Genomic DNA, 22882 nt, shown 5'->3' with positions numbered 1-22882 from the left:
GTGGGTACATTGATGGTGGTGTAGTATTGAAAAGTTTTGATTGGGAAACCACCAATAATAGTACTTTAAAGAACAAAACCTCAATAAACAAAATTAAGACCCAGGTTTAATCCCCAGCTTCCCATATGGTCTCCCAGGAATGGCCAGAAGTAATTCCTGAGTGTATAGCCAGAAATTACCCCTGATTATTGCCAATGTTGCCCCAAACAAAAGTGAGAAACCAAAACCATCTAATTGTTAATGGCATCAATTAATGAAATTAGCTCAGAATTTTAGATATTTTTCTTAGAACTAGGAATATTTCCCAAGTATCTGAATGAATACAATTATTCTCTAAATACTATTGATCCCCCAAATTATGTATAGCTTACTCTCACATTGAGTAAACACCATACTATTATTGGCGGTTTCCCATGCAAAAATTCCCAATACTACACCACTACCAATGTACCCACCTCATGTCCCTCCTTTTTAACACCCACAAGTCAATTGTGTGGATCTGTTTTTGTATTATGTTGCCTTTGGTTCTTTGTTACTACCCCACCATACAAACTTATAGTATTGAACTTATATGTGTATTCTTTTATTATTAAATATCAACTTGTCTGGGTCTGTTCTTAGGGGTAGCTGCATCTATTTCTATGTGGGAAACTGGACAAAAAGGTCTAAAAATGTCTTGAATGTATACAGAGAAGCCAGGGAAATATAACAACACTTTATTCCACTCAAGATACAGATAAAATTAAATATATAGCTGTGGAACTGTGGAATGGAATAACTTCGGCTGATATACAGAAACACTGGTAATCTCCTTTAAGAGAGTTCTTCTAGGAAGAATAAGAAAATAGGCAACATAAGTAAGATACAGCAACAACTGAACAGATTTCAACTGTGGAGAAGTTGTCCCGAGACTTTCCAACAGTAAAAATAAATAGAATTCTTGTGGAAAAATAATTTTAATCTTGAACCATGGAGGTAACCGAGGACCACATAACACTCCCCATTTCCTTACCCTTCCTAGCTAGGTGGAGGAAGCCAAGTCAGAAATGATTTCTGCTGCATATATAAACATCTGTTAGTTAGCTGGCACGGAGATAGCCCAAGAGCCTGTTCTGTAATGTCAACAGCACTTCAACTCTTTTCTTTTAGGACTTTTATGAGTGTCTGGAATACAGGTTTCACAAGAAGCAAGTGCATCGATATTCTTTAGTAATCAAAATACACCTAAGCCTATAGTCAGAGTCAGAGAGCAGAATTCTCTAATAAGTGTCTATACAGAATTCAGAACTGAAGAATTCTGAACTGAATCCTAATTTAATAGGATTACCAGAAAACAGGGGCGGTAGAGGAAACACAGAATCTAAATCATCTTCTTTCCTGACATTAGTATTCACTGTCACTGTCACTGCTGTCCTGTTATTCATCAATTTGCTCAAGCGGGCACCAGTAACATCTTCATCATGAGACTTGTTACTATTTACTATTTTTAGCATATCGAATACACCACGGGTAGCTTGCTAGACCCTGCCGTGAGGGCAAGATACTCTCGGTAGCTTGCCAGGCACTCCGAGAGGGGCGAGGAATCAAACCTGGGACAGCCGCATGCAAGGTGAATGCCCTACCCACTGCGATATCGCTCCAGTCCAATGATAATCAAGTGTACACAATTTCCATATTTCAGATACAGCTTTTAAGCCTATAAATATCCTTTCTAATGTACATGCTAATTAGCCCAAACTTCTTTCAACAATTTTCAACAACAAGCTGCTTGTTCAAGGTTCAGTTGTTAATAAACTAGCAAGAATATATTGAAGAAAAAATATTTTTATATACTTACAGAAGTATTTGAAAGCAAATTTCTGTTAGTAGATTACCTCTGAATCTAACCATAGAGAAATTCTGGGCTAAATCAGCATATGCCAATAAAATGTATGAAATCATGTGGCCTGGGAAAAGAGCATGTTATTAACATAACAGGAAGAGAAACATTTTCTGACTTTTTCAGACCATGTTCATGTTTGCAGTTTTGTGCATCTTTTCAAAAACTGGTAGGTAATTATTGAACACAGGGAAGCAGAATAATGTTTCTAAATATAGTGAGAAACCGTTCATGCCTTCAATATCAGCACAGAGCATAGCCAGTACCTGAGTAGGACTTCTGTAGGATATCATAACATTGGTACTGCCCAGGGGGTAGACACAGTTAACATGAGCTTTCTGAGTAGGAAAGTTTACCCTGGACACGTTCTTAAACAAAGATCAAATTAAAGACTGTTTAAGCAATAAGACACTTAAGTTGAATTCTATTATCCATAACACGCTTTAGTATCCATGAGCAAACAACGCCTTCATATTTCTTTTTTTTTCTTTTTTTTTAAATTTTTATTATATCACCATGTGGAAAGGTACAAAGTTTTCAGGTTTATGTCTCAGTTATACAATATTCAAACACCATCCCTTCACCAGTGCCCATATTCCACCACCAAAATCCCCAGTATACCCCCCGCCACAGCCCCCCCAACTGTATATCTGATGAATTTCACTTCATTTTCTCTCTACCTTGCTTGCATTCCATATTGCAAAACAAAACTCACTATTGTTGTTGGAGTTTCTCCCCAATGAAGACAACCCTACTAAGGAAGCATTTGATAATTGGTTTGTCATTAAAAGATTGTATGTTTTCAGTTTTTAGAAAAGGTTGTGCGGCCGCTGATGTGGCCGCGCGGCTCTGATGTGTTCCAGTCCCGCAACCCGGAGCCGTGTTACTTGCTTCTCAGTGTCGCCAGGGCTCCATCCGGAGAAGGTGTGCCTGCTGTACCTCCTCCGTCTGGATCCCTGGTGTTGTTGGCCCGGATTCGGGTCCGGAGCATTTCTCCGGCCGCGTTGCTCACCAGACTGCCTGGCCTCTTCTCTGTTGAAGGTGGGAAGATCCGCCTTCATATTTCTAATCCTAGTCATCAAAATAGTTTAATATATGGGTAAGTTGTTGGATATCTTGAACACTTAGGACAGAAAAGAATTAAAAGAATCAATATAATTATCTCTTCATTTAATGTTTGCATGTATTTTAGAATGTCATTTGCTCACTAGACCCTTCAAAATATTAAAACTAAGTTGTATTATTATCATTAATGGACCTGAATATCCAGGTATCTTTTGATATTCCATATCTATTTGTTTCATCTTGGTTTGGTTTGGGGAATATAGTAAGCTTTGCTCAGGTTAATACTCGTGGCTCTGTACTCAGGAATCACTTTCAGTGGTTTTCAAGAGACGGTGTGTGTTGTTAGAGAACAAACCTGAATCAGCTTTGAGCCAGGCAAGCATTTTACAACCTGTATTAGCTCTCTGAATCTTATCTTCACAACTATTAGTAAAAATTCAAGAAAAATTATAAATAAAGTAATAGAGTCACCCTCTAGATAATTATTTGGGGACTTTTGTTTTCTTCCCAGATGGAGCATACAGAGTGATTATTTGGGGAATGGGGGACATATAGCACAGTGACTTTTATTGAATTAATATTTTTGAAGAATCATTCTTAACTCATCAATTTTAATATTATTTGTATATAAAATTGCTTATTTTTACTGGAGCAATAGCAAAGTGGGTAGGTTTGATTCCTCCCTCCCACTCGGAGAGCCTGGCAAGCTACCGAGAGTATCCTGCCCACACAGCAGAGCCTGGCAAGCTTCCTGTGGGGTATTCGATATGCCAAAAACAGTAACAACAAGTCTCACAATGGAGACATTACTGGTGCCCGCTCAAGCAAATCGATGAGCAACAGGATGACAGTGATACAGTGCAGTGCAGTGTGTATAAAATTTATTATAATGCTATGATATACAGAATAACATTTGACAAAAAACTGTTTAGATACTGACCATAACTGGACAAGATATTCAAGTTCTCAGATCATTTAATTTTGAGATGATCCGAATGCCATAAATTTTTTTATCTCGCTTGCTTGTTTGTTTGGGGGAGTATATGTAGCAGTTCTGGGGGACCACATCTGACTCTCTGCTCAGAGTCACTCTCAGGGAATCACTGTGGTGATGGGGGGAAGCAAACTCAGTCCTCCTGAGTGCAATTCACGTGCTCTGTCTTAACAGCTATCTCAAAGCTTCGAATTGTTTTCTGATCAGTCTGTATGTAGAAAACATTGTCAAAGGGAATAATTATCTCTACCCAAACATCACATTGTTTTTAAATTAAAATTTGTTTTCTTGGGGGCAATACCCAATAGTGGTCATGGGTTACTGCTGGTTCTGCACAGTCATCATTCCTGGACATGCTTGGGAGACCATATGGGTTACAAGGGATCAGTCGTAGGTCAGCCACATCTAAGACAAGTGACCAGTCTGCTATACTGTTTCTTCACTCCTCGAATACAGTCACTGTCATCCCATTGCTCATCGATTTGTTCAAACGGGCACCAGTAACATCTCTCATTGTAAGACTTATTGTTACTGTTTTTTGGCATATCCAATAAGACACGGGTAGCTTGCCAGGCTCTGCCATGCGGGTGTGATATTCTCGGGAGCTTGCCGCGCTCTCCGAGAGGGGCGGAGGAATCGAACACCGGTCAGTTGCATGAAAGGCGAACACCCTATCGCTCTGCTATTGCTCCAGCCCTCAAATACGGTGGTTCTAAAATAATTGATTACATAAAAATAAAACCCTGCCCTGAAATAAACCCCAGCTCTTACATTTTGGATAAATAGTTGTGAATTTACTTGCAATGAGTTATAAACTTTTTCTTATGCAGGAAGTCAATTTCAGAAAAAATACCACATATTGCTGAAGAACCATGAGCAGGTTTTGCTCTCCTCTCTGAGAAAGAGGAGATATTATAAATACTAGCAGTTCTCAGCACACATGGTCTTCTGAGCACTGCCAGGAATGATCTTTGAGTACAGATCCAAGAGTAAAGCTTATAATTGACCATTTAGTAAGCAAGTAATGAGGAGGAGCACATGTACACACACACAAGCACACACACAACACACACATACCACACACATACACACTGCTGTTTTCTGTACGGAATGTATTAATACACAAGTTTTGTTAAAATTCACTTAATTTGAAACATTTTGACCTAAATTATTAGAAAATCTTACTAATAAGAAGTATATTCAGATTTTGAAAGTAAAGGAAGCAGTAAATTTATCAGGAGGAGACACTCATGTATATAACTCATTCCTAGCCAAACTGGCATCTTTTAGGCACAAACATTTTTATTTTCTATCTTAGTAAATATGATGTTGAGAACCTTCATTTAGATGTGGCTAATCCTTCATTTATATAGAACTAATTTTTCATTTAGATAGGGTTATGATTCTTCATGATTTGCTGAGATATAGTTTACAATTTACAATACTGAAATCAACCAAAATGTATATAGATAGGGATAAGAGTTTTGAAAAATAAGCCTCCACTCTAAAATAAATCTAATTTTTAAGAAAATATGCCAAGTAACCAAAAAATATTTTTAGATTTTGCTTTCTTATTATACAAAGATGTACCTTAAGGGCATCATTCTGAAGAGATAATTTTTAGGCTTGTCAGATGGCATTCATTATTTTTACTGCTACTGGCTAGAAACGGTTTAGAATGTTAAACCTCAGCACTGTGGATAGTGTTAAATAAGTATTTTGAAAGCTGAAAATAAAAGCTATCCTTTGATAGAGCACATTACGGAGTGGACAAGAGAAAGCAGGGAGTATTTAAAAGTAAGTAGCAATTAGCACTGCAATAACTGCAATCAGAGAACACGAAATTTCAGTCATAAAGTTAAATTCTGGATATTCAGTTGCTTTACCCCATAACTTCAATCATAGCTTTCAAAAAAGGGTCTATGGCTAATATGTTCAGTCTCAAAGCTTTCTGAACACCATGTTTAATGTATATTTCTGTTTTTTGAGAAAATGTACTCTGTTAATTGAGTTGATGGTTTGGACTGAGAGAAAAAGGTATTTAATCGAGCAAACTTCACTTGCTTTTTAATGGAGTGGGTGCTGTGACCTCTGTATTTTTCCTTTTAAATAATTTCTCTTTTCTGTGTATTTCTATCTCTAATTCAGATCATAAATTTAAGTTCCTTGAATCTAGAACTACATCACATGTATGTATAGAATATACTGAGTAATGCTATGCAAAAAACAAGTTAAAGTACAGCAGCTATCTGCATTTTTTAAATAGCAGAGGGCCATTTAAAAATGTACTATTCTCCGTTGTGTGCAAATGTAGTATAGTGAAAGAGCTTTAGAAGATATTGAGATTGTTTGTGGTTACTGTTATTTCACACATCGTATATTAGCAAATACAAACATTAATATATGAATATTTTGTGAAACTTTATGACTTTTTGTCCCTTTTACTTGTTCTGACACAAACTTAGTTCACTCATACCCAGAGCGACAAGTGTGTATTCGTCTAAGTCTAGCCTCTGGGGACACAAAAATTAAGAACTAAATTGGCTTTCTGTGATTTCATTCATGTATCACTGTATCACTGTCATCACTGTCATTCTGTTGCTAGTCAATTTACTCGAGTGGGCACCTGTAACGCCTCTATTCCTCTTAGCCCTGAGATTTTAGCAGCCTCTCCTTTCTTGTTACTCCCAATGATTGGAGGCTCTTTCAGGGTCAGGGGAATGAGACCTATCGTTACTGTTTTTGGTATATTGAATATTCCATGGGTAGATTGCCCTGCTCTGCCCCTACAAGTGGGATAATCTCGGTAACTTGCAGGACTCTCTGAGAGGTAATGTGTATGTGTGTGTGTGTGTGTGTGTGTGTGTGTGTGTATGTGTGTGTGTATGATTTGTTGCCTACTATCTAAACTCTATCAAATATGATGTAATAATAATGAAAAATCACAAAAATAAATAAAGTAAAATAAAATCCTAAGTGGCAAGCCAGAGTGTGTCCCCAAATCTGAAATTTAAAAAAAAAATTTAAAAGACTGAAAGCTGAGAATGAGAGAAAATGAGAATGAGAACATATGAGAGAATATGAAAGTAGGAGAGGAATCGATAATCTGGATAATCAGCAATGGCCTCAGAGACTACAAAAATGTCAATTTAATTTTGACTGAAATAATAGCAAAGAGCTCAATGTTATTTTTCAATTTAACTTCAGAAGAAGGCAGCGCCACACACCCAAAAGATAGCAAGTTAGAGGCAGCCAAGAAAAATAAACAGACCCAGGAAGGAAAAACTGGAATTATCGATTGGGAAGTTTATAGGATCTTTTCTTTATCATGTAAGATACCGGAAGGAAAAACACAAATATCTTAAGTGCAGCTTCTTATTAGTTTCCATCTATTCAGAGACAATTACTAAAACCTAGACTTTCACTCCTAGACCTGCAATTTATTTTAATAGCATCTTGTCGGTTTTTGGAAATGATTATTAAAAAAAAAATTCTTAACCACTCTTACTAGTTAATTATGACAGAAATTATGCGTTTCCAGAAGTTTCTTTACATATTTGCATATGTAACTAGAGCAAATCTTACAGAAAACTGGTGAGGTTTTTTCTCTTTTAAAGCCTTATCAGATTTTTTGTTGTTGTTGCTTTTTGGGTCACACCCAGAGATGCTCTGGGGTTACTCCTGGCTCCGGATTTAGGAATTACTCCTGGCGTTGCTTGAGGGACCATATGGGATGCTGGGGATCAAACCCGGGTGGGCCACGTGCAAAGCAAATGCCTTCCCTGCTGTATTATCACTCCAGCCCGCCTTATCAGATTTTTTAAAACAAGTTTTTCCCTTAGAACAGACTCAAGATAGAAATATTGTTTCCAGAGCTGGAGTGATAGCCCAGAGGATAGGGCGTTTGCCTTGCACGCAGCAGACTTGGGTTTGTTTCAAAGCATCCCATATGGTCCCCTGAGCACCGCCTGAGCGCAGAGCCAGGTGTGCATTGCGGGGTGTGACACAAAAAGAAAAAAAAAGAAATATTTCAAATATTCAGTAGGGTTGGGCTCATCTTTCCCAATAAAAATATTACTAAATGGGGTAGAGGGGAAGGACGAAGCACAGATCAGAGGATCGGACGCTTGCCTCGCTTACGACCGACCAGGGATCGAATCCCGGCACCCCATACAGTGTCCCCGACTGAAGCCAACTGTGCCCAGGACTTCATTCATGTACACTACATAAAGAAATTCAGTAAGATTGTGGACAGATTACAGTTGAAAACAAGCCACTGGAATCTAACAAGACTGAGATCAGTGAGAATGAGGAGCGGATTAAGGATGGAGATGGACGGAGCAGATACGAAGTGACACCAGGCCAGGGTTGGCACTCTGGTGGGTGCACAGGTGTACTAACTTTACACCAAAAGAATAACATAAATCCAGGATGTATTATAATAATTTTGCCTCCCTAAAAAATAAAGCAGTATAATCAAATCTGTCCTCAAAAATATGCAGAAAATAGTTTAACATCCACACGCAATTTTGTGACATTGTAGGACATATTGCAGGATGTTTTATTTCATCATTTTGATGTGGGGGATTCTAATGGAATTTGTACTCATATATATATTATATACGCATATGGTTGTGTATGTGTGTATATATACATATATTAATTGTTATTCTTTCCAACAACATATATTTTATCTTATTTTAATTGTATACTTACCTAGATAATACTCCTAAAACATTACTGAGTAGGAGTTTTAATAAAGGACAAGGTTGTATCAATTCTGATTTTAGGAAAGAACATCCATTTTCTCAACACTGATTATGATTTTTACAATAGTTCGTGTTTAAGTATTCTTTATGTAAAGAAGACTAATAAGGATAAAAAGAAAATATAGTCTTTCTGTTTGTTTTTCACTCTTAAGAACAAGCCATACTTATTTCTAATGCATAATACATATTTCACAATGATATTTTTCTCTCCACACACCAGTCAGAATATCTTCCCTACTTCTTCTCTGGGCAATATTTTGAGTTTCCTACAGTTCTAGAGGCCCTCCTAAGTCTGACGTTCACAAAAGTTTCTCACTCTCCTATTTGTGACAAATTTATCAAGAGATCATTCAAGTGTCATTTACCGGCTTGTTTGCTACGTGTTTGTTTTCTCATTCTGCTCTAAGTAAGCAAATCTGAGATGTGATTGGTTTCAACTGTCTCTCTACATTCAGGTGCTCCTCTGCTTTGTAACTTCAGTACTCTCACAGGCCCTACTGATTTTACACATTGCTTAACTTTTTCTTTCTGTGTGGATAGAAATGATTAATTCCAAAATATTTACATGTCAGAGGTATAGCAGCATTTTTCAACAGTATTTAGATTATGAAGTTAGATAACTATTATGAAGAAATCGCCTTCTATTATCAACAACTTCTTACAAGTCCCAGACCCTAACCATTACTTTTCAAGTTTCAAATAAATTTGAGTTTCACTATGGACATAAAATCGCATAAAATTTTCACATTGAAATCCTTTCTGAAAGAGTTAAGAAAGCTCATTCAGTGAACATAATTAACAAAAGACAAGATCAAATAACATAATGCAATTTCAACTTCCCTGTTCATTGAGGAATGCTCCTGTATTGAATTGCTATTTAAAAATAGATGTCTTTGTGAAATCTTACTGTTTTCTCAAATTTAGAACTCGAGAGAATCAATCATCTTAAATGAGTCTTAAATAAGTCAGAGGGAGAAGGTCCAGTACCAGATGATTTATCTGTTGTCTATGATGTCTTGCGCATCAGAGCAAGGGGACAGACGATATCAGTTGATAAAAAATCCTTGGCCCTGGATTACAGAACTAAAAATATGAAGTGAGGAGGAGAAGGAAGTCAGGAAGGTGATGAGATGGACTGTAAGGAACTGGGCAATGTTGGTGGACGATCTTGGGCACTTTTGTAGTGTTGTGTATATCATGGCAGTTGTGTATATCAAAACCATAAATGATAGTCCTGTTGCTCACATGTGACCTAAAGTGCAATTAAATAATAAAAAAAAGAAAAGCAATTATGTATTTTACAGTGGATAGGGTGTTTGTCTTGCACGCAGCTGACCTGGGTTTGATTCCTCCATCTGTCTCCAAGAGCTCGGCAAGCTACCGAGAGTAGCCCGTCCCCATGGCAGAGCCTGGCAAGCTACCTGTGGTGTATTCATTATGCCAAAAACAGTAACAACAAGTCTCACAATGGAGAAATTACTGGTGCCCACTCAAGGAAATCGATGAACAATGGGACAACAGTGCTGTTTAGATTATGAAGTTAGATAATTATTGTGCAAACTTATTTCACTCTTTTCCCTCCCTCTCTCTCTCTTTCATTGTCTCTCCCCTTCTGCCCCCTCTCCCTCCCATTCTTCCATCTTATACTCTCTTCTATTCCTTCTTCTATATCTTCCCCAACTCTGTCCTCCCAACCTGATCTCTATACACCCCCCAAAACTCCAGTGTTATTTTCTACATCCAAAACTGAGATGAAAACAGTTTTCTACAGTATCATTAGAATTAAATTTTCAGGTACCAAAATGTCATAATTTCAATGAATTTATGGCGAATAACTTAAGTGACTACTAAATATAATATCTTTGATATATTAAATAATAATTGTAGAAAATGGAAAAATTAACTCAGAAGCATTCTCTTATAATATGTTGACATATGAGCTATCAGTGGTACATCCCAGCATTGACATGTTAATGTCACAACACCCTTGTGTATTAAAGTGTAAGTTCTAAAGATACACTGCAAATTTTCAGGTCCCATATATATTTACAAACACAAAAATTATTTTTTTTTTTTTGCTTTTTGGGTCACACCCAGCAATGTACAGGGGTTACTCCTGGCTTTTCACTCAGGAATTACTCCTGGCAGTGCTTGGGGGACCATATGGGATGCCGGGGATCGAACCCAGGTCGGCCGCGTGCAAGGCAAACGCCCTACCCGCTGTGCTATCGCTCTGGCCCCACAAACACAAAAATTATTGAAAATTCATTTTAAGTCCTTTGAATGCTGCCAAACCTCATACCAATGAAGAAAAAAATCTGATCATAGGCTGCATGTATTTTCAAAATAGTATTAAGAAAATATCTCAGCAAAAAGATATCATTCCAATTAAGACTAGTCAAGCTACTGACTAGAAGATTTGAATTGGTTGGAAGATTTTATCTTTCTCCTTTCCTTTTCTTAAAGCAATATTTTGGTATACTTTGGATTCTGACTATTGCTTAAAATTTTTTTAAAAACACAATAATATTCAAATCAATATCCACAATCTTTGGTATACATATGTCCACCTAATTGATATTTTTGGTGCACTTTGCTGACTAGATGTCTAGAAGTGGAATTGATCGGTCTTCTGAAAGATTTATTCACAATTTATAATTTTTTGTTTTCATTTAATAGGTATTATTTAGTTAAAATGTTGGGGTACTATTGGCATTTATGACCCAATAATATTTCCAGTTTATGTCAACCTCTTTCACCACCCTCAATATGCCTATTTTATATACTCAGTTTTGTCTTCTGTTCTTAAATTCAAGACCAAGGGGTTGTATTATTTGATATTTTTTTAATTTATTCATATTTAATTTATTTAAATGCCATTGGTGATTATTTACAGTAGGTAATATTTGGAAATGACCAAATGACCAAATGATTGGTCGTCTGCAAAAATCCGTACAATATTGATAATGAAGGCAGAACAACGAAGGGAAGATCTCAATAGTCAGGGGCTTTTCAGTTTTGAGGGATACAAAAGAGAATATTCCAGCTGGAGGGAGCAATGTGAAGGCCCTGAGGTGAGAAAGAATCAAAGTGCTAGGTATAAAAAGCCTGGAGGGGAGGTAAAATATGTGGAAAAGACTCAGGGGGATAAGGGGTGATTCTGGAAGATTTGTAAGATGATAAAGGCATTGCTTGATGGGTTTTTGTTTTGTTTTGGTTTGGTTTTGCTTTTTGGGTCACACTCAGAGATGCTCAGGAGTTTCTCTTGGCTCTGCATGCTGGAATTACTTCTGACTATGCTTGGGGGACCATATGGGATGCCGAGAATTGAACTTGGCTTGGCCACATGCAAGGCAAACACTCTACCTGCTGTACTATCACTCTGGCCCCTTTGCTTGATGTTTTAAAGACAGTAGAATCCATCAAAATGATAATTTTGACTGTATATGGGAGATATCACAGTGGGTAGGGTGTTTGCCTTGCAAGCAGCCAACCCGGGTTCAATTCCTTTGTCACTCTCGGAGAACCCGACGAGCTACTGAGAGTATCCTGCCCACATGGCAGAGCTTGGCAAGCTATTCGTGGTGTATTCGATATGCCAGAAAACAGTAACAAGTCTCACAATGGAGATATTACCGGTGCCCACTCGAGCAAATCGATGAACAATGGGATGACAGTGAAACAGTGAATATTTGGAAACAACCTAGTGTCCAATGACAGACAAATGGATAAAGAAGGTGTACTACAGATGCAGAAAGCAATATAACTCTGTTATGATATTAAAAAAATGCAATTTTCTGCAATTTGGGTGGAACTGGAGGAGGTCCTAATCATAAAGCAAAAGGCAAATTTCAGATGATCGTATTTATGTGAGCAGCATAAAGAAAGAAAAGGAAGGCATTAGAGATTCCTTAATGAAAAACAAATCTTAACACTTGACCATAGAACTGGGAACTGAGCAAGGCAAAGTTTAGGAAACAGAGATCCTGGAAGGATCTTAAGACACTAAACACTGTTAAAAGCTCTGGTACTTTGATAAAAATTCAAATTAAAGAAGTCTACATTCTTTTCTTTTGCTAAAAAGCTAGAAGATCGGACCCAAGCTCCATTTTAGCAACAACTAGTTGAAAATTTCTTTAGCCTTTGCTCTGTGGAAAACCACAGGTTTTCCAATTCAGCATGACTCTTAGCAATTTCTATTTTTTCTTTTCTTTTTGGGTCACACCTGGCAATGCACAAGGGTTACTCCTGGCTCTGCACTCAGGAATCACCCCTGGTGGTGCTCAAGGGACCATATGGGATGGCTGGGAATCGAACTCGGGTCAGCCATGTGCAAGGCAAACGCCCTACACGCTGTGCTATTGCTCCAGCCCCCAAGCAATTTCTATTTTAATTCTCAAGCTTACCTGAAAATATTGTTTTATTTTCCTATTCCACATAAATAGGGGACCCTTTGTCCTCACATATTAGTCCCTAAATCTGATGTTTTAATCTAAACATCCTTGCTTATTTGAGTTGTCATTCAATGTAGCGATAAAAACCATGCTCTGATGCCTGAAATAAAACCAATAGATGACTTTTTTGCCCCTTCCTTGCTTACTAGCAATTGGAGTATCAATCTTGTAACATATTTAACCTGTCAAATAAGCAATTGGTCATTTTGACTTGGAGCAATTCTTTAGGAACAGGCAGAAACAAACACCCAAGTAGTCACTCAGTTTAGGGACTGTGTGTCTGCTGTCACTTCACACTCAGAGTCATTGTTTCTTGATTCTATTACTCTGGAGACTGAAAATCAAATCACCAAGGACTAAGCACAATTAATTGAAGAGGATTCTAAAGTAGTTTGAACCTTGTAAGGCTTGTGGTCTATTGTGGCTACTTAAAGTGTTGGTCTCTCTTAATTTATGTATGCCATATTTTTTAGCACTATGAGGATCCTTTTCTTTTAATGTACCAAAGTGAATGAAATCAGATCTCTTATTTTTTTAAGTGACAAATATTAGGATTGTTAGTAATCATGATTCCAAAGGCATACAATTTTTGAAATGAAAATAGCAGTATCCTGCATAAGATTAGGGCACAACCCTTATTAGACTGTCAGAAGCTGAGGAAATAAAGCCATACTGGATGAAATTTTCAAACACCAAGCCTTATTAATAAGGTTGAATTGATAAGATGGGTACAAATACTACTTTAAAAGTTGCAGAATTCTGCGCTTATTTTGAGTCTGATTTTTCCAAGAATAATTAGTGGTAGCACTGATTAATCAATAGGTTTTTAATCAATCATAGATTCATAAGATGCCCCCATCACTGACAGCTGTGCGAACTTGGCAAATTTATTTAATTCTCTCATGCACATTCACTTCATTTATAAAGTAAGGATATTCATACCCATTCAATATTATTGTTTTAACGATTTGATGAAGTAGTACCTGTTAGTACTGAACTTAGAGTTTCTTCAGAGTTAAAAATACAGATCCAGCAATTTTGTTTAATGTATTCTATTCATCTTAAATGTGTGTTAATTAATTCACAATATTTAATTGTTCAAATATTTATATACTTATTAAATAAATCAGTTATGTATATACGAAATGCAGCAAACAAAAGCAAAATCTGAAAACAAAGAACTACTAAATTCAATTTTTTTTCTAATAGACTCTCAAAACAGCACTGAGCTCATTTGGAGACATATGTCCAAATACCAACACGGAGACTTCTACATAAACATGTTAGATGAAAATGAGAGAAACTCTTCAGTGTCCTCATGGACCCTCTGTCTCCTCACAACATAGCACAACAGATGGAGACATTAGAAAATGCTAGATTGTGAGCGTGTAAATATGTACCTGTACCTATGTAATCTGGGAAGCTCATGTGTATCATTACATCTTACTGCATTCATGGCAAAAAACAATCAGTGGGAAATAATTACTTGAAAGTTATCATATCAATATTTTAATAAATTACTTCATAGAAAGGTTATAAGTGTCAAAGTTTCCTGATACAAAATCAGATAGTAAATAAATATAACTTTGCATACTGCTAATTCACTCAAAGCTTGAAACTATAATACCCATTTTAGGATGGCTTCTTATGGATTATTAAAGTAAGATCTATTGCTATAAAATTGGGTCTCTAAAGAAAAAAATGAAAATTAATATATAAAATATATAAATAAAATTTTATATTTAATATATAAAATTAATATAAATGCTGAAATCAGGAAACTTATGTTTTGCTTTGTGTTTTTGTTTTGTAGACCACACCACATGTCTTTTTTATAATATATACCCCTTACACATGTATGTGTGTGTATTTATCACATATCATTTACTCATTGATTCAAGAACTCATTGATTTCTTCATAAAACAAATACTTACAGGAAATGTTATTTGTCCCTGTTAGAATTTGGGAATAAATAAGTAAAAGCAGAGTACCCAAATGGAATGACATGCTGGTAGAGTCATTAAGACAATTAAAAGCTAAAAATTTAACTAGATTAATTGTTCTTTGGGAAAAGATTAAATGGCAGGACTATTCTGGTAGGGTGGTCATCTAAGTTATACTATATAAACAGATATTTAAGGATGAGAGGAGGAACGTGACAGCAAACTATTGGAAATATCAAGGCACAAAAATAAAATGTTTCATTAAAGAAAATAAAAAAGAACATTGAATAAACAAAAGAAAAAAATAAATGAACAAAGAGAATGGACTATCAGAGGCAGTACTGGAGTTTGGTTACAATGGTTACAATAGTCTTTTGCCATATCCAATTAAAGTGCAGGTAGGGGCAGTTCTCAGTGTTACAAAAACAAACAAACAAACAAACCATAGTTTGTACCATTAATAATTTTTCTATAAAACATATCACCTTTTAAAAATATGCAATCTCACTCTAGTTAATCTAGTTAATAAGACTGGCATTATAGCTTTATTTTGCAAATTACAGAACCATGATACAAATGCATAAGCCCTATCTAAGGTTAATTATGATGTGAGGATGATGACAAAGCCAGTCTTCTGGCTTCATAATTCTAAATATCACTGTATCATTGTATCACTGTCATTCCGTTGTTCATCAATTTTCTCGAGTGGATACTCCATTTGTCCCTATCGTGTACTAGTATAGCCCAGTTGCATATTGGGGGCTCTTTCAGAATCAGGGGAATGAGGACTGTCGTTATTACTGTCCTTTGACATATCCAGTATGCCACAGGTAGCTTGTCAGGCTCTGCTGTGTGTGTGATACTCTCAGTAGCTTGCCAGGCACTCCAAGAGAAAAATTCTAAATATAGACCAAAATATACAGAGTCCTAGAGTGCCACAATGACTGGTTAAATTGCCCTCAATCTAGACCTTATTTTGTAAATGGTATTTCATTAATCTAAACAGAATATTCTGTCTGAAATATTAAATATATTTGTCATATTTTTTAAAAAATACCTTATTTGTTATACTTAATTCACTTATATCACTTGTATTACTTGTCATCCCGCTATTCATTGATTTGCTCGAGTGGGCACCAGTAACGTCTCCATTTATCCCTGTGGAGTGCTAGTGTAGCCCAATGACATCTGCTCACTCCAGAAAAATGAAGAGCCTCAATCCGTTTATTCAGGGTCTTGGTGAAGAAGTCTGACCATCTTGTAGGGGGTGTCCATGCGGTCTTTTGACGTCCTGTGGAATCCAGTCGGTAACAGCTCTAGTCCAGTGGTCGACTCTGAATCGCATTACGTGTCCGGCCCATCTGATATTCAACACCTTGGCAAATGAGATAGCGCCCCTGATTCTTGATCATCTATGGAGATCAGAACTCCGGATTCCTTCTGTCACTGCAGTGAAATGTGATACTCCAAGCATAGCTCTTTCGATTCCTCTTTGGGAGACCCAAAGAGCATTCTCATCTTGTTTTCATAAGGCCCAGGTGTCTGAGGCATATGTACGTGCAGGAAGAATGGTGGAGTCAAAAAGATGTTCCTGGAGCCAGAGGTTCTTCATCCTCTTAACCACTTCTTCGACTCTCTTGAAGGTGTTCAACGCCACTCTCTTCCTTCCTCCTGAGCAGTTCAGGTGCCAGGTCATTTGTCATGTTGTATTCTCGACCTAGGTCCACATAACTGTTGAATTCAGAGATGTTCATTTCATTGAGGACAAATGGAACATCAGGAACTAGTTCATTTCTCATGAACCTTGTCTTCTTGAGATTCCGCTGTAGTCCGACCTTTCCACACTCACGGTCGAAATAGGCCAGCATTTGTGTTGCTTGGGTGATATTTGGTGTCATTAGAATGATGTCATCAACGAAGTGCAGGTGGTGTAGTTGCCAACCGTCTATCTTCACTCCCATTCCTACCCATTTCAGTTATTGCATGACATTCTTGAGGGTGGCACTGAAGAGTTTCGGTGAAATGATGTCTCCCTGTCTCTTTATGTCGATAAACACTTCTTTGTAGAATGGTGAGGTCCTGGTGGTGAATCCATAACACAGCTCGAGAAGGATCTTGATGTACTTTTTTTTTCAAACTCCTGAAAACAGGAGTTTGAACACCCTGTTTGGCTAGGGCTTCGATGACCACTTCAGTCTCAACAGAAGCAAAGGCCATCTTTAAATCAATGAACTTTAGACAGAGCAGCATCTTGAACTCTCACAAAACCTCAATGAGCTTGGTCACTGTGTGGAGATGCTGGATCGTGCTGATAGAAAAGTGAACAAGTTAAATGAGGGAGATTGGATTATATGACTTATATTTTATGGGGCATGGGGTCCTTTCATATAGAGGCTTTGCAGGTTGACAATACCACAAATAAAATACCATAAAGAAATCCCAAGTACATACCTCAGCCGAAGCTCATTGTATGCTTTAAAGGTATATATCTAATTTTATTTTGGATTTTAATTGGAAGTCTTACTAACCCTCTGTGGGACTCACAGAGGACCTTGATGTACTGAGTTTGAATTTCTTGTTTGACTACGGCTTCTATGACCACTTCAGTGTCAACAGAATCAAAGGCCATCTTTAAATCAACGAACGTTAGACAGAGTGGCATCTTGAACTCTTGCAAAACCTTGATAAGCTTGATCATCATGTAGATATGGTTGATCATGCTGAATCTTTTTGGAACCCGGCTTGCTCGCATGGTTGTCCTTTGTCTAGTGTTCTGCCAATCCTATTCAGGATGACTCGAGTGAATAACTTGTAGACGATGAACAACAGGCAGATTGAGCAATAGTTGCTGATGTCGTGGATGTCTCCCTTCTTATACAATAGAATGGTCTTGCTGGTTTTCCATTTGCATTCAGACAGCGTGTGAAGAGCTGAGGCAGTGTATTGATGAGTACTGGCAGCAGATTCTTCAGGTGTTCGGGTCTAACCTTGTCTGGACCAGGTGTTGTATGCTTCTTTAAGGACAAAATGGCATGTCTGATTTTGAAAGGGAGAACACTGGGAATGACATATCCATCCTGCGGAATTTTGTATGTGGGCAGGTGGATGTGGTTATCAGAGATCCGAGTAGAAGTAATGGATAACCTTTTTCATTGCCCTTATGGAAGATGTGATAGATCTATCAGGACATCGGAAGGCAGTCATCTTGTTCTTACAGTTGTCGAAGAACAGGCGGGTGATGGGAATACTTTTCCCATCTTCTGCCTCATTGGCCAACACTGCTGCTCTTCTCTCATTAAGGTCTTTCTTTATCACCTCTCTGCACAGCTTTGTGAGTTCAGACATTGGCTTGTGATTGCCCGAGGCTTGTGCCAGACCACGTTGGCAAATAAGCTTGAGAGTTTCCAAAGACAGGCAACTTTTTGTGGCTTTATCTCTCTCTGCATTCCTCACACAATCATGGAGGTGCTGAATCAGCCAATCGTATTCCTCGTTGATGTTATCAGTGATAGCATCTTCCCATATTGTCGAAATAGTGCCAAAGAGCTCCCAGTTAGTGGTCGTTCTGGGACTTCTCTTCTTAAACTTTGCAGCCCTTTCTCCCTGCTCTATGAAGGAGAATTTCGCACAAAGGAGATGGTGGACTGATCCCGTTTGGAATTTTGGGACAACAGTGACATCGGTCAGGCAAAACCGTCGATTGAATATGATGCGGTCAATTTTGTTTTGGAAGTGTCCACCAAGAGACTCCCATGTCCAATGTTTAGATTTGGCCTTCTGGATCTGCAAGTTGCCATGGATGGTCTTGGTCAACATGATGAACTTAGACAGTCTCTCACCCCATTTGTTCCATTCTGGGCTGTGGGTCCCAATGTGGAGTTCTTCTAGTGACCTGCTCGGTCTGATCTTGGCATTGAAATCACTGACAATGACCATCTAGAAGGTGGGGTCTTCTTTATAGACCTTCTCCAGCTCTATGTAGAATTTCTCAATTTCTTCTTCATCGTAGTTGGATGCTGGTGCGTAGACAACAAAGATAGAAACTGCGGCAACAAGCCAGCCACATCTATTCAAACATAAGCGTCTGATTCGAGATGTTAGGCATTCAAAAGAATTAATGATCATGGACAAGTTTGTGTCGACATGGACACCTAAAGCACCAATGCCTCTACTATCACATGTTCCAAGGAACATTTCTTCTCCAGTGTCAAAAATGGTGTGATGTGTTCAATACATTCTCATCTCGGTCAATCCAGTGATGTCATACTTGATCTTCCGTGCTTGCACCAACAGGTCCACAATGGATGCTTTCGATGTCAGCTACATGCGTTAAAAGTGCCAACAGTCATTTTACTCATTCTTCATTTTGACAGCATAGTTCAGCCCTGATATTTTATCAGCATCTCCTTGTTTGACCTTCTTAACTCTGCCGAATTGAGGGCTCTTCCAGTATCAGGGGAATGTGGCTCATTGTTGTTACTCTTTTTGGCATGTAGAATATGCCATGGGTAGCTTGCCAGGCTCTGCCGTGCAGGCAGGATATTGTGGGTAGCTTGTTGGGCTCTAATACAAGAGGGATGGAGGCTTTAAGCGTGGCATTTAAGCACCGTTATAAGTGTTCTGAATGCTTACACCATAGATGAACTCCATCAACATGGCAGAGGATCTTTGTTCCTGGGTCCTGTTGAGCCTGGTTTTGTGGGACTTCACTAGTGTGTGAGGCTTGGCCAGAACATCTGGATGGCAGCCTGGAGCGTGGCAGCATTTGGGTATTGGAGGTCGGCCGATGAGCAATTTGCCTGGCACCGGCAGAGTGGGTCTTATGGGTGTGGCCCCTGGGTCCCTGGAGATTGGTGTTAACAGGCAGAGAAATTATATTTAATTATATACATATACACATAACACATGGTGATAAAATCTCCTATGAAAGAACAAATGATAAAAGCATAATAAAGTTAACTGAATTAGTGAGCCAATTGATAATGAAAATCTGAGCAATATATCACCTATGTCCAACAGAATTAATAATTACAACTAGAGACTGATGTTACCCTTTCAGTGTAATGCTCTATTCTTCTCCAAGGATTCTTTCTAACACTACTACTTCTGATAAATATTTTTCAATTATTTCACTGTAAAATAAAATATAAACTGTCCTTCTTAATTTTATTGGATACTATTTTTCATATAGATAGGTAGATTTTTGATTGGAAGTGCTCCAGGGTTACTTCTGGCTCTGCACTCAGGATTATAAAAGTAATTTCTGGCAGTATCCAGTGGTTACTCCTGACAGACTCAGGGGACTATATGGAATGCTGGGGGTCAAATCCATGTTGTCTGCATACGAGAAAAGCCCCCTACCCACTACATGATCTCTTTGACCCCATGTTTTACATTTTTATTAATAAAATTATAATTTTAAAGAAAATTTAAAATATATTTTATAGTAAATATTTTAAGAGAAACAGGATTTTACATTCTTATTTTGTTTTCTTTATTGCCACTGGTTTGGGGGCCAGACCCAGTGGTGTTTAGAGCTTACTCCGACCTTTCTGCTCTACCTAGTGGGTACAAAGGGGCCCATGTGTTGTGCTACATCGGGATCAAACCAGGGTTGGCTGTGTGCAATGTATGCATTTTACCCCCTGAATTATCTCTATAGCTTTTTGTCACTTCTGTACAAGATAACATTGGCTTACAATGGTTAGGATAGTGCAAAAATAATCAATATGAAAAGGGTGCATAATGATATATAGTATATATTATGCATTATAAATATTTTGCATAATTATATACATATATGTGCATATGCATGCATACATACACAAATACACACACATATATGTATATGCCCCTTTTCTGAACTAACAGTAAACATGTGACAATAAATACTGCATGACTTTTAATATGCTTTTCATGAAGGCAACTACTATAGTCAAACATTGAATAGTGATTCTTAATATAGCTGCTACAATAATATACATGAACTCCAGTGCTTCTTTATTAACCTGGCCACTCAATGATTACACTAGTAACAGTTGTATCTCAATTTAGATAATAAATATACATCTTAATAAAATTAAGAGATACAAAAAAAACTCTGTTATTCAAGAAAATTTAAATATAGACTACAAACATTAGAAAAATAATATTACTATGTTACTATGATTTACAAAATTTCTGGCAAATAATATTCCAGCACCAATCCCACCATGAGTTTCATCTTCCCTCCATCAGTGTCTCTAGGTTCCCTCCAAAAAAACCAGTTTTTAACCTTGACAGTCAAATTTTTAAATTTGGTTGTTGTACTTTGGATCTCAACAATCAAATTAATGCTTTCTATGTTGATGGTATGGTTTAGATACATAAATATACCACAGCGGTACCCAATTGATGTGTACAAGGTCCTTGAACATGACCCCGTTACTTCCCTTCCTTATCTATTTCTTCCCTGTTTTCCTGATAATTTAGGGTTAATAGTGATCCAGCTATCCTTCTTTAATATGTTACCTTTCCTTATTCTGAAGATTAACAGAAACTCTATGCAACTAAATTATTTCTAAAGCCATAAAAGTAGATATAAATGTGTGTGTTTGCATATACTACACAAATACATATACAGCACTTGGAAAATAGAGCATATATATGCATGTGTGTTGATATATATTATAGACACATATATAAGCACACCTATATAAGCATGGAAATACATAAGCACTGCTTAAGTCCACCTTTTTGTTTATTTTGTTGATTTGAATGGGCCACATTAGTGGTACTCAAGAATCACTCCTGCCAGGACTGGGGGCCGTATGGGGAGCCAGGAGTTCAAGGCTGATTAGACATATTATATTTTTTATTTTTGGAAGATGCTAAAGGGGAGGGGCCGTATCCAGAGATTCTCAGAGGTTATTTCTGGCTCTGTATGCAGGTTTTCCATTTGGCAGTGCTAGAGGGACCATATGGGATGGTGGAATCACCAGTCCTACCCGATATCCACTGACCCGCTGTCCTGTTACTCCATCCTGCTGCTTTGTTTGTTTTCTTGTTTATTTTTGTGCTGCAGCGGAGATGCTCAGGGCTTCCTCTTGATTCTCTGCTCCAGAATCACCCCTGACACACATCCGGGTACCCCAGGTATGCTAGTTATGTATGTATCCTGATAGTTACAAATGTCTCACACCCCAAGAGTTGTGTTTGCTCCATTTTGTCCTTCCTGCTCTGGACAGCCTCACCTGCTCAGTCACACAGTCTTATGTTCACAAGCTGCTGTGTGTGCAGATCTGGGCATGAGCCTGTCCCAGGGAGTTGGAGCAAATGGCCTCAAGTTCGAGTCACTTTTACCTACTTTGAGACAAATTGGGGGTGGTCCAATTTGTAGGGATTGTGAGAATGTGTTCACTTACTCCTCCTTATTACACGTAGTACTATTCAAATTGGAAAGAAAACATATATGTCAGCAATGTGGGATGGCCTTCATTATGCCCTCATGCCTTAGAATCACAGGAAAATTGATCTTGGAGACAGACTATGTATAGGTAAGGACTGTGGGAAGGTCTTCACTCAAACTTGGAGTCTTACTAAGCACAGAAAAATAAATCATCCCAGAAAAAAGCCACATAAATGATTGACATGTGGGAAGGCCTTTACTCTGCCCTCTAGCCTCACTATGCATTTGAAAACTCATAGTGGAGAGAAGTCTTATATATGGAAGGAATGTGCAAGGCCTTCACTCAACCTGTAACCCTTACTACCATATGAAAACATATACTGGAGAAAA

At 37.7% G+C, this 22882-nt stretch overlaps 1 pseudogene; it reads right to left on the bottom strand.

Moving 5' to 3' along the window:
- Positions 1-2001: 2001 nt before the first annotated feature.
- Positions 2002-18098, bottom strand: LOC129405043 (uncharacterized; annotated as a pseudogene).
- Positions 18099-22882: the final 4784 nt, after the last annotated feature.

This window comes from Sorex araneus, chromosome 5 (assembly GCF_027595985.1).
Source record: "Sorex araneus isolate mSorAra2 chromosome 5, mSorAra2.pri, whole genome shotgun sequence".
In the NCBI taxonomy this organism is placed as follows: domain Eukaryota; kingdom Metazoa; phylum Chordata; class Mammalia; order Eulipotyphla; family Soricidae; genus Sorex; species Sorex araneus.
The sequence above is the reverse complement of the archived record's forward strand: the minus strand, read 5'-3'. Positions and strand labels throughout refer to the sequence as shown.